The sequence below is a fragment of the Elaeis guineensis genome, chromosome 13 (assembly GCF_000442705.2).
Source record: "Elaeis guineensis isolate ETL-2024a chromosome 13, EG11, whole genome shotgun sequence".
NCBI classification, from domain to species: Eukaryota; Viridiplantae; Streptophyta; class Magnoliopsida; order Arecales; family Arecaceae; genus Elaeis; species Elaeis guineensis.
The window spans coordinates 70,920,466-70,934,090 of record NC_026005.2 but is presented as its reverse complement, the minus strand read 5'-3'; the positions used below and the strand labels follow the sequence as shown (position 1 = coordinate 70,934,090).

The 13,625-nt window shown below is 36.4% G+C and overlaps 1 non-coding gene across 1 annotated transcript; it reads right to left on the bottom strand.

Annotated features, from left to right (window-relative positions):
• Nucleotides 1–7,682: 7,682 nt before the first annotated feature.
• LOC140853531 (small nucleolar RNA R71) lies at nucleotides 7,683–7,789 on the bottom strand. Its single transcript, XR_012136601.1, has one exon. It is a non-coding gene; the product is annotated as a small nucleolar RNA R71 (small nucleolar RNA).
• Nucleotides 7,790–13,625: the final 5,836 nt, after the last annotated feature.

Sequence of the window (13,625 nt, the reverse complement as noted above, 5' to 3'; positions counted from 1 at the left end):
GTGCACAAGAAAATAATTGATGTGTGTGAATTGATGATGGATGCACCCATGAAACATGTCAATGCATAGATAAAATATTGTTTTATGGTGATCATGATGCAGGAGTTAATGGTCAACTAAAGTCCAATATAATTTGTTTCTGAAGAAAAAAAAAAAGCCTTGATTTGCAAAAGCATAAATGAAGTGAATTTATCTTGCAAAATTTTTATTTTTTATATTCTTTTCTTTTAGCCTTGAGGAAGATATGCAGTTAATAGACATTAGGTGAGAGATACTGTGAATGGAGATCTACATGATTCTATGCCTGGATTCTCAAATTCTTTTTACTTTTCTAAGTTGATGGTCATGTAATTTGCTTTCAGATGTAAATAGTTCTTTGTTGATTGATTCTTACATATAGAACTTTTTTTTGTTACACTTAAGCTTGATGTAATCATGATAAAATTAAACTAAATTAAGCCATAAACCATGGTAGTCTTTCCATTTTCAACTAATCAATTTAGCTCCTAGTTGGCAACTAATAGAACTATAAAACAACAAAGAAATTGATAAAACATAAAGAATGAATATGAATTTTTACATTAAATAATAATTTTCATCTTTTGAAAAAAAATTTATGTTATGAAAGATTTTTTTTTTTTTTTTAAATAACAAGAGGTGAGGTAACTCCCTACAAACGAATGAAAGAAATGTCCTCTACATATGCCCAAATAAAATTTGCTAAAATAGGAGAAAAATCTTCAATATAAATCCTTTCCACTTATTGCATGCTTATCATGTTAGCTAAATAATTTACTACTTGATTAACTTCTATATATTAAATATATGATTGCAAGAGAAATTAAACAATGTAGGAAGTAGTTCTTCATTTTTCTCAATGCTAGATGCTACCAAAAAGTTCTGACTCTATTTTGATATTTTTTTTAAAAAAATATTATTTGACTACCAAAGAAGTGATCCTTTTCTTTAAATAATTGTATGTGGATTTGTGCTGGTAATCATAGTGTGCTCTAATTTTTGTAAATGTTATGTGCTAATGAATGAAAATATTGAAAGAAGCAACAATATTTTATTATAATCAATTAAAATCAAACTACTATTAATGATCGCGACTAAATTGTGCATGCTGCATGATGATCACTGAATTGCAAGAGTCATTTAAAAATATAATGAATAAAAAATTAATAAAAAATATAATAGAAATTATTGATAGAATAGTATAATAATGGTGACTTGAATTGAAAAATAAAAGTTGTGCAAAATAGTAGACCTAAAATATAAAAATTATAACTCAATGCACTATTATACATTTTGTATTTAAAAAAAAGCGTACATGCATAACAATATTTCTCAAGGGTGCTAGAAGGCGTCCATTTCATGCACATCAAAAGTTCTCTATGGCATAAGGTATAATACGATGAGTGCCACTTGTAGGAATTAGTTGAACATTATGCTACTAAGCCGAAATTTTAGTTTATGTAAATAGATGCATCAAAGTACTTTTATTTTTTCTAAATAGAAAATATATATAAAAAATTTTGGCTTCATGAATTATCTAATTATTTTCATATGTTTATATCATTATATAGTAATCCTACAAAGGCGATTTTAGTATGAAAACCTTTAGAGCTAGCGCGCCATGTGATGCAATTCATAGGTGATCATCGGTTTAAAGCACCAATCTCCGCATAACACATGCCCTCAAAGATTTGTTAGGTATAAGGATGGGCCCACAAACATTATCAATAATTGTATCCGCTATACTTTTAGTCTTTTCTTTATTTTTCTTTTCATCATAGAAAGAGAGTTGAAAGGGTTATTTGCCACTCTAGCATTGGTCGTCACATGTACAAAAGAACTGTTCCATATTAGTTGTTTGGTGTTCTGGTGCTATTTTAAATTTTATCAATGCTACCTGCATCGCAAATCAAGTTACTTATGTATGGCTTAATCATGGCTGCTAATAGGCTCAATTAAGTTATATGAAATAAAGGAAAATCAAGTTTAGAGTCTTACATGAAGCTTATCTCAAAATAAGGAGAAATTATTACACACCACTAATTTTAAAAACAGAAGGGTTTCATCATGCATCTTTGTTCACTCTAGCTCAATTTTCTTCTTGGATTTTTAAAATCAAAATAGGAGAGAAAAAGCTACACCAAATGGGCCCTAAATATCCTACAAAATTAAGATCTCTGTAATCAGAGAAGACAATTAGAACACAATGGGATCCTCAGATGATATCCTACTGGGGAGACCAATTTTTTAAGGGACCCAATTTGTCGGGGTGATTGGAGGAGGAAAAAAAAACTTTGGTGCAAACTTTTCAGTTCTAAATTTCCAGTGAGCCATTATCCTATACCCTCGAATAAATGAACTAATCAAGTGCACAAGAAAATAATTGATGCTTGTGAATCGATGATGGATGCACCCATGAAACATGTCAATGCATAGATAAAATATTGTTTTATAATGATCATGAGGTAGGAGCTAATGGTCAACTTGTTGAGAAAAATACCTCGAGATTCGATCCATCATAAGTCCAAAACAAAGTTCAGGATGGCAAATGGAATCCAACGAGATAAAGATCAGCCCAAATGAAATCCGAACGAAGAAGATATATGTGAGAAAGTAGGTCGGAAGCAGATGGTACAGCCCACGGACCGTCGGAGGGTCCATGGGCTGGCGCAAGTCGGAGGCGGTGCGGGCCAGGCCAGGCAGCGCACTGGCGCTGGGCCAGCAGCACGCTAGGCCGGCCCAGGCACGCGCGCAGCCCACGAGCGCAGGCACCCAAGCCCGCTTGAGTATTGCAGCCACCGTGAACCGCACTAGATATAGCGACTTATGGGGCTACTCGTGGACTGAAGGTACAATCCAACAGCTCTAGAGTGAGCCGGTTACGATCGGATGGTCCAGATTAATTTTGAATTTGATCAGGAGATAAGGGGCTGATTCTGTGCGATCGGACGGCCATGATTTGAGCCGGTCACGATCGAACGATCTAGATGGAATTTGGGCTTTAGACTCGATTTTCTAGTGAAATATTATTTTAGAATTTTTGAAGGTTATATAAGTCTGATTGACGATCTGTTTATTGCGTTGGGTAGCTGGTAACTCCTAGTTGTGCAGACAGGCTTCTTGAAAGATTTCAAAAAACTTTTGTAAGGATTTTGAAACTTCTTGTTGAAAATCTCTTGTACAAGGATTGAGTGGTGAGTTCATCTTGTATTCTTTATTTTTGTTTCTCTTATAGTAAAGCTTGCACACCCTGTAGAGGTAGACTTGAGGTCAATCCATGTATTTTTATTATGTTTATTGGTTGTTCTTTCTTCTTCTTTTTCTCGTGTTGTATCAACATCTACTTCTCGGATGTTGTTGTGATCTTGAGTGGGTGATCCGTGTTCCGCAATTGAAGGATCTACCTCGATAAGTGGTATCAGAGCTTGGTTACTGTGGACAAATGGTATCAGACAGTCCAGACAGAGATGGTGTTGATCAAGATAGAAAATGGAGAAGACAAGTACAATCAAAGTGGAGATCAACCGGTTCGATAGAAAGAGCAATTTCTCCTTGTGGCAAGTGAGGGTGAAGGATGTGCTCATCCAACACGGATTGATCGACGCTCTCTTGAATGATAAGAAGCAGCCACCATAGAAAAGACAACCTGGGAGCGGCTACAAATACAGACAGTAACTACCATCCGTATGTACCTGATGGATGAGATGGTAATCTATGTGCTTGACGAGACTTTCCTGATGGTGCTGTGGTCGAGCTTGAGAAGTTGTACATGACAAAGTCTCTTACTAATACTCTCTTCCTCTAGAAGTAGTTCTACCAACTATGAATGGATGAGGGACAGAGCGTGCAGGAGCATCTTAGCTACTTCCAAAAGATTCTCATCGATCTTCTCAGTGTAGGTAAGAAGGTTGAGGAGAAGACTAGAATGTTGGTCTTGCTAGCATCACTTTCTTCTTCGTATGAGTTCTTGGTGATTACTCTTTTAATGAGAAGGGGCACCATCAAGATGGACGAGGTCACCATGGTGATTCTCCAGAATGAAGTTCTCAGGCGGGAGAACCAGGCTTCGAGCTCAGATGGCGGCAGCTCAGTTTTGATGGTTTCTGAAGGAGTAGGTGGTAGCAAACAGAGCGGTAGAGGATCATGAGGAGAATGATCTAGGTCCAAGAGGAGGGACCCCAACAAGATCAGGTGCTACTAGTGTGATGAGTTAGAACACTGTATCAGAGATTGTCCTCAACTCAAAGATCGGACAAGGGCTATTGCAGCAACGGCCAATAGCGAGTCAGAGGATGATGTCCTAGTGATATCTGATAACATATCTACTTCTTTCTAGCAGTATATTTTAGATTCTACATGCATCTACCATGAATGTTGCAAAGAGGAGCTGTTTGATTTTTTGAAGAGCAATGAGGATACTGTTCATCTGCCAGATGGATTGATTTATGTCATAAATTGACATAAAAAGTATCAATTAATATCTAAATTATCTAACTTTATTAAAAAATTGATACTTGTTATTATATTTTGTAGAAGAAGAGGTCATCAATAGAAAGAACAAGGAAAGAGGATTCCAACGGCATAAATTTTACGCAAAATGAAGTTAAATTGACCCAGGAATTGAAGAATGAAGAAAGAAGACTCAATTGGATCAAACCCGAGTCAAATCAGGTCAAAATTGGTCAAAAATCAACTGATTTGGTGATCTGGTTAGCCGTCTGGTCCACAGCAACAGGTGCCTGGACCATGGACCCATCGACGCACCATAAACCAGCCAATCAGCGAGTCTCGGCTCACCGCAACGCATCGCGAGCCCGATCCACGTGCGCGGTCCAGGGCTCATGAGGTGAGAGAAGAAGGTCCGAAGGGCAACCTGGTAACTTCACATCACTCGATGGTCCGATCTTCTCTGATCAAGATCCAACGCTCCACATTTTTGCGCCATCGGACGGCCACCATCGCAGCCGGTCAAGATCCAACCGTAATCAAGGCAATTGCAAGAATCAATAAACACTAGGACAACACGGGATCCTTCTACAGCGCGATCCAACGAACGAAATCTTCCAGCGCCTTGATCGGACGGTCCGCGATGCATCTGACCTGATCCCATCTCTGCAGCGTGATCCAACAGCAGCGCTTCACCCAGATCATGATCCGACGGCCCAGAATCGCTTCCAGCTTGATTTATTAGATGAATTGGGTCCTTTAGATGAAGATCGGACGGCTGAAATAATTTCTAGAGTTTCTTGATGGATTTAAGTGCTTTTTGAGCGAGATTTGAGCCCCTAAACCCCCCTAACAGCCCTCTAAAACCTCTTAGTCCCACATCTAAAGTTTTGAAAACTTTATAACCCCCAAATGCCTATAAAAAGCCCCCAAAGGCCCTTGTTTTAAGGATTCTGGCCTTCCGATCAAGCTTGTAACCCTAAATAGTGGGGTTTTTAGCTTTCTTCTCCAGCCTCGAGCTTTGAAATTTTTGTAATAATTTTTTTTTATATAAAATCTTATTTTTATGCAATTTTATCTCTTTACATTATGTAATTTATTTTTCTTGCAATTAGGATAGTTTAATTTATGCAATTTAATTTTATGCAATTAGGTTAGTTTAAATTATGCAGTTTAAATTTATGCAATTAGGATAGTTTAATTTATAAAATTAGGGTAGTTTATTTTTCTGCATTTAAATTTTGCAAGTAGATTTAGATCATGTCTAGCTAAGCATCCCTTCTAGGGTTTGCGATGAAGCCAGATCATGAGTAGGGGTTTTACATAGGGTTCTTTCTTTTTCTTAGGGTTTCTTTTTCTTCCACTTTTGCCAAAAATTTTTGATGAACTACAGTTGGATCAGAGTTCCTTCATAATTCATGCTTGATTCAGTGCATAGGAGGAGAAAACCCTAAGGGATCCTAGTTACTACTCCCCTGTAAAGAATCTTGATGGGTTATCGTTGGGCCTTAGTCCCTTCATAATCTATGCTTGAAAAGACAAGAGGAGTAGTCGTTAGGATCAATAAGAAAAATTCTAGGTAGAATTCTCTAATCTAGATCTAGTGGATTCAAAAAATCCTAGATCCTTAGTCTTATTGTCTTTAGCAAACAACTTTCGATTTTTGATTTTTGTTAAAGCTCGCTTGAGCATAGATTTGAAAATTATTTTTAAACCAAGTCTCTGTGGGATCAACCCCTACTCGCTGGTCGTGCTACTCTGCACACTGTGCGCTTGCGGTTTTATTTACAAATTTTAAGATTTGCACATCAAGTTTTTGGTGCCGTTGCCGGGGATTTGACGTTTTAAATTATTTTTAAATATTTGTTCTTCGTGCTTTATAACTCTCTTTCTTTTTTCTTTAGGTTTCTAAATTTAGTTGGTGATTGCTGAAAAACTCAGGTACGCTTCTAATTTTTCTTTTATTATTTTTAGTTAATTACTTTTTCTTTTAGACCTAATCATTTGAATTTATTTAATCACAAAAAAAAATAAAAATAAAAATAAAAAAATAAAAAATAAAACAAAACAAAAGATATTTCATAATTGTGAAGTAAAATATCAAAATAAAAAAAAAATTCTAAATTAAAATCTTTTACATTCTTGGTCATCTTGTTTATTTGCATTTGTATTTTCATAATTAATCTAAGGGCATCAACCCATTAACAAGATAAGGTGGGGATTTCATTACCCTTCCTTAGCCCAAAAACTATCTCCATCATATTGCATTACCTAGACCTTTAATCTTAAAATCAATTAGACGTCAACCTTAAGGAATTCGAGCTCAATAGGACAAGGAACCCTAAGAGTTCTACCAAGTTTGAGTTGTTTGATTAGTTGGTGTCTAGGCAAGTCCCTGAGGGTGGTTTGTTAAATTGATTCAGTTGCTGGCCTGACCAACTCGTTTGGTGTCTAGAAAGGCAACGATGAGTGAACCTCCCACCTCTTATACTTACCTGGCTAACTAGTTGATCAATCTCCACTTGGAAGGCTTGAAGGGTCATCTTGGAACAGTTAGGAGCTGTCTAGATTTAGGTTAACCCTAGGATAGATTGAGTTTAATTTATTGTTTCACTTGTTTGAAAAATAAAAAAAAAATTATTAAAATTTAAATTAATTTGGTTACTTTTCTTTAGATTTAGGACTCCTTAGGATCTTTTCTTTAGAACTTTTTCTCTTTTCTTTCTTTTTCTTATACATAAAAATTTTTATAAAAAAAAAATTGTATAAACATCGAGAACCATACACCTCGTGTGTGGAGAAGAGTATCGGGTCATCTAGTTAGAATTGAGTCAATTCCTGTTGTTCCAATGGCTGAACCAATCCAACCCATGACCCTTAAGGATTTGTGTTATCCAGTTGGCTCCATCCAACCATCTTGTATCAGGTTGCCATAACCCACAGCTAACAATTTTGAAATCAAACCTCAAATCATAAATATGCTTCCAAAATTCACAGGATTAGAGGATGCTTATATATTTATTAGAGAATTTGAGGAGGTATGTACAACCATGAAACTGCAATTAACAGAGGATGAGATCAAACTTAGATTAATCAACTTTGCCCTTAAGGATAATGCTAAGAAGTGGCTTTATAGTCTGCCAAACCATTCTGTCACTACCTGGGAGGGCTTTGTGAGAATATTTTTGAAAAAATATTTTCTCCATCATAAAACAGCTAGGATTAGGAATGAAATAAATCAATTTTACCAACTAGCTGGTGAATCATTTTGGAAGTACTTTGATCATTTCAAGAATCTTTTGACCCAATGCCCACACCATGGAATAGAAACTTGGAGACTATGCCAGATCATCTATAGGGGTTAGATTCAAACTAAAGAATCATGCTAGAGTCCATGTGCCAAGACCAATTTATGGACAAAGAAACTACTGAAGCTTGTCAATTCTTAGAAGACCTAGCCAAAAAAAATTTACAGTGGGAAACAACTAGGGAACCTGATAAAGCTACACCTTCAAGAGGAGGAATGCATCAAATTCAACCAACCCTAGCATCAAAGGCCAGGATTACAACCTTAACACGTAGATTGGAAGCCTTAGAATTACAGAGACTAGCCAATGTAAATCAAATATCTGCACCCATGTGTAAAGGGTGCAATGCACCAGACCATGTCTTAGAAGAATGTTCCTACTCGAATGAGTGTGCACAGGTGAATGCCACCTATCAAGGACCATTGAACAATCCTTATGCACCCACATATAACCCAGGTTGGAGGAATCACCCAAATTTCTCATGGTCTCAGAATCCTAATGTAGGCAATCCAAATTTCAATCAGCAAAATCTAAGGTCCAACCCAGTGATGAACAACCTGCCAGGCTTCCATGATAATGACAAGAAAATTACCTCTTTAGAGAAAAGCCTAGAAGCCATGATAAAGATACATACCAGCTTTATGCAAACCACGGGTCAATTCATAAATAATAACACCCAAGCTATAGCCCGTCTGAAAATGCAAGTAAGTCAGCTGGCTTCGACCATTAGTGAACGAGAACATGGTAGGTTACCTAGCCAACCTGAGCCAAATCCTAGGAACCAAAATGGTCCACGACCCCAACAAGAAAACCAAGTTAATGGTGTAAATGCCATTCATACCTTAAGATCGGAAAAATAAATAGACAATAAGGTAGTTGCACTTGATGATATAAAGGACTCATCTGCCGAGTCACCTTCTAAAACTACTACCTTTCAACCTCAAGCATCAGAAACTGAAAATTTACCTAGTCCAGTACTTAAAAGTTCTAGAGCTCCTTTTTCAAACAGACTGAAATTCAATAAATCTGAACATTTAGACAAAATTTTAGAGGTATTTAAACAAGTCCAAGTTAATATACCTCTTTTAGATATAATCCATCAGGTTCCAACTTATGCCAAATTTTTAAAAGATCTTTGCACTAGGAAAAGGACCACTAATGTACCAAAGAAAGCATTTTTGGCTGCAAGTGTCAGTTCATACTTATCTAGCCATGTGCCAATTAAATATAAGGACCCTGGAGCTCCAACAATTTCTTGTGTTATTGGAGAAACCAATATAAAAAAGGCCTTGCTAGATCTAGGAGCTAGTGTAAATATCCTTCCATATTCGGTGTATGAGCAACTAGGATTAGAAAAACTTCAACCTACTGGGATCACATTACAGTTAGCCGATAGATCTCTCAGGATCCCTAAGGGAATGGTCGAGGATGTTCTGATAAAGGTTGAAAATTTTATTTTCCCTGTAGATTTTATTATTTTAGAGAGTGAGCCAGTTGCGAATCCTAAAGGATATATACCTGTCATTTTAGGAAGACCATTCTTAGCTATGGCCAATGCTGAAATCAATTGTCGAAATGGTCTAATGAAGTTATCCTTTGGGAATATGACCATTGAGCTTAATGTTTTTAACTTAGAACAGGAATCCTCTTCTCATGCTGATGTCAATGTAGTCCAAGATGGTATTTATGAATCCATTGACATTAGTGATGATGAAGTCGACCTAGAGTCTAACCCTTGGTTAATCCATGAGTCTGAGGATGTCAATGAAATACTTAAAGAAAATCAGATTAATCAGGAATCGATACTTCCTACTGAACCAATCATTGAGATGGTGAAATCATCACCTAAACCATCGATAGAGGAAGCACCCATTTTAGAACTGAAACCCCTCCCAGAACATCTCAAGTATGCATATCTAGGACCCAAAGAAACTTTGCCTGTAATTATTGCATCAGACCTAGATCCCAAGCAAGAGGAGGAGTTAGTGTCAATTCTAAAAGCAAATCAAGAAGCAATAGGTTGGACCATAGCAGATATCAAAGGAATAAGCCCTTCTATAGTTCAACATAGAATATACTTAGAGGAAGAGGCTAAACCAACAAGAGAAGCCCAAAGAAGGCTTAATCCAGCTATGAAGGATGTAGTTAAAAAGGAGATTCTGAAACTCCTAGATAGTGAAATAATTTATCCTATTTCTGATAGCTCTTGGGTAAGCCCAGTTCAAGTAGTACCCAAGAAATCTGGGGTAACAGTGGTCCAAAATGATGCAAACGAACTTATCCCAACTAGGACCCAAACGGGATGGAGGGTCTGTATAGACTATAGAAAGTTGAATGCTGCGACAAGGAAAGATCACTTTTCTTTGTCATTTATTGATCAAATGTTGGAAAGACTAGCCGGACAAGAGTTTTACTATTTTCTTGATGAATACTCCGGTTACAACCAGATCTCCATAGCCGCTGAAGATCAAGAAAAGACTACATTCACCTGTCCATTTGGTACTTTTGCCTATAGACGAATGCCTTTTGGACTATGTAATGCACCGGCAACCTTCCAGAGATGCATGATCAGCATGTTTTCAGATATGATAGAACGATTTCTAAAAATTTTTATGGATGACTTTTCTGTTTTTGGCCTAACCTTCTCCGAGTGTCTGAATCACCTGCAATTAGTTCTAGAATGATGTAAGGAGAAGCACTTAGTTCTCAACTGGGAAAAATATCAATTTATGGTCAAACAGGGAATAGTTCTTGGCCATGTCATTTCTAAAAAGGGGATTGAAGTGGACAAGACCAAAATAGATATAATTGCAAGTCTTCCACCATCTAAATCTGTGAAAGAAATACGTTCATTTTTAGGTCATGCTGGATTCTATAGAAGGTTTATTGCCAACTTTAGCAAAGTAGCACGTCCACTAACTAATCTTTTGGCAAAGGATACCAAATTTGAATTTACACATGAGTGCTTGGAATCTTTTGAATTTCTAAAAAAAGCACTTGTATCAGCTCCAATCATTCATCCTCCTATCTGGTCTGAACCATTTGAATTAATGTGTGATGAGTCCGATCATGTTGTGGGTGCAATCTTAGGTCAACGGATAAATAAGCTGCCTAGAGTGATATATTATGCAAGTAAAACCTTAAATGATGCGCAGCTTAGTTACACCACAACTGAGAAGGAGTTCCTTGCCGTTGTCTTTGCTTTAGAGAAATTTAGATCTTATTTGGTTGGGACCCACACCATTGTTTACAACGATCACTCAGCCATTAGACATCTCCTAGTAAAGAAGGATGCCAAGGCACGCTTAATCAGATGGATTTTGCTCCTTCAAGAATTTGACCTAGAAATTAGGGACAAGAAAGGCACTGAGAACGTTGTAGCAGATCATTTGTCCCAAATTCCAGTCGCACCATCTAGTGAACCACCCATCAATGAATCTTTTCCAGATGAGCAACTCATGTCTGTGTCTACTGAACCTTGGTTTGCTGATATTGTAAATTATTTAGCCATAGGTAAGATACCTTCTCATTGGACTAAGCAGGATAAATATAAATTCTTTGCCCAAGTGAAGTATTTCATTTGGGATGATTCTTATCTTTTTAAACAATGTCCTGATCAAATTATTAGAAGGTGTATCCCAGATAACGAAGTCATGAATATTTTATCTTTTTGTCATGATCAAACATGTGGGGGTCACTTCGCGTCTAAGAAAACTGCTGCTAAGGTTCTCCAATATGGTTTTTATTGGCCCAATTTGTTTAAGGATGCTCATGAATATTGTAAAAGTTGTGCTCAATGTCAGAAAATGGGTCGAATCACCAAGCGACACATGATGCCACTCAACCCAATCTTGGTAGTTGAAGTTTTTGATGTTTGGGGGATCGATTTCATGGGACCATTTCCAAATTCCTTTGGAAATGAATATATTATAGTAGCAGTTGATTATGTTTCAAAATGGGTAGAAGCAATTGCATGTAGAACACCCGATAGCAAAATGGTCATTAAGTTTCTTAAAGAAAATATTCTCTCCCGTTTCGGTATTCCTAGGGCAATCATTAGTGATCGGGGAACCCATTTTTGTAACCGACCTTTTGCAATATTGATGAAAAAGTATAATGTCACCCACAAATTGGCCACACCATATCATCCTCAAACTAGTGGGCAAGTTGAAGTGTCAAACCGACAAATCAAACAGATCCTAAAAAAACTGTTAGTGCCAATAGAAAGGATTGGTCTTTGAAATTAATTGATGCACTTTGGACATACCGAACCGCTTTCAAGACCAATCTAGGAATGTCTCCTTATAGGATTGTGTTTGGTAAACCATGTCACTTGCCTATTGAGATAGAACACAAAGTCATGTGGGCCATCAAACAACTAAATACAAATTTGAACGACGCTGGAAACCATAGGAAGCTTCAGTTGAATGAATTAGAAGAACTTAGAAATGAAGCCTATGAAAATGCAAGGATATACAAAGAACGAACCAAAGTATTTCATGATCAATCAATTATGAGAAAAACTTTCAATATCGGACAAAAGGTGCTCTTATATAACTCTAGATTACATCTGTTTCCAGGAAAGCTTAGGTCTAGATGGACAGGACCATTTTTAGTAAAGGAAGTCTTTTCACACGGAGCTGTTGAGATAGAAAACCCAAGTAATGGTGTTATCTTTAAAGTTAATGGTCAACGTTTAAAACCATTCTTGGAATTACCTGTCGAGACTGTTGAAGATGTCATGGTTTTTTATGAACCAACTTATTCTGATTAAATTACTTCGAGGTTTGGTCTGGCTGAAGACATAAAACTTAGCGCTTCTGGGAGGCAACCCAGCTTATTTAATTTCTAATATTTTTTTTTGTTTTCAGTTTGCTTAGGACAAATAAATTAGATAAACTCCATTGGGGATAATGTCGGTCAAGTTGGGGGGAGAGCTTGAACAAAATCAGATGTTATCATTTCCTTTTCCTTCCACTATGAGTTATTTCTTGCATTTAATATATTAAAAAAAAAATTTTTGAAATAAATTAATCTAGAAAAGAAATAAGAGTAAGTTAGAAAGTATTTGCTAATAAATGTAGTGAGTCACGGAGAAGATTAGCCGGTTAGACTCTTGGTGGCCTAGATCATTTAAAGACTATTAGCACTTCCAATTGCACATGCACACTAACAAGGTAAAGTAGGTGTTAATTGTAAGGTCAATTAAGGATTTGAGTATTATTTAAATTAGATAGTTTTCTCTACACCCCAATTGAAGAAATTTGAATTTAAGGAAAGAGCTACCTGCCTGAAATAAAATACAAAACACAAAGTAAATGTGGATTGCCCTAAGCCTAGTAACCGGGTCTCTTCACCTAAGTCAAGTGTTGAGATTCATGTCAAACGATGGTGGGAAGGCCAGGATGCTCAGCAAAAAAAAAAAAAAACAGTGTGAAAGCTACCTTAGTTCTTTGTTTAATCTGGGGTGTATAGAAAATTAATCGAACTAAGTTATGAAAAATGATACAATTGGCCTGTACAAGTTAATACTGAAATACTAAGTTAGTTATCACTCACACAAGTGCTATAAAACTTTAAGTATACTCTAAGAAAGCTCCTAAGTAGACTGACTATCGATTCTAATTCGAAGCTCATTACTTAGTAATACTAAAAAACTTCTTGAATTTCGATCTTAAATTAATTTGTAAAGGAAGGATCTTTTTGGAATATGATCTTATTTTGGTACATTGCTAAGGGACTAGCAATGATTAAGTTGGGGGGTGTGATTTATGTCACAAATTGACATAAAAAGTATCAATTAATATCTAAATTATCTAATTTTATTAAGAAATTGATACTTGTTATTATATT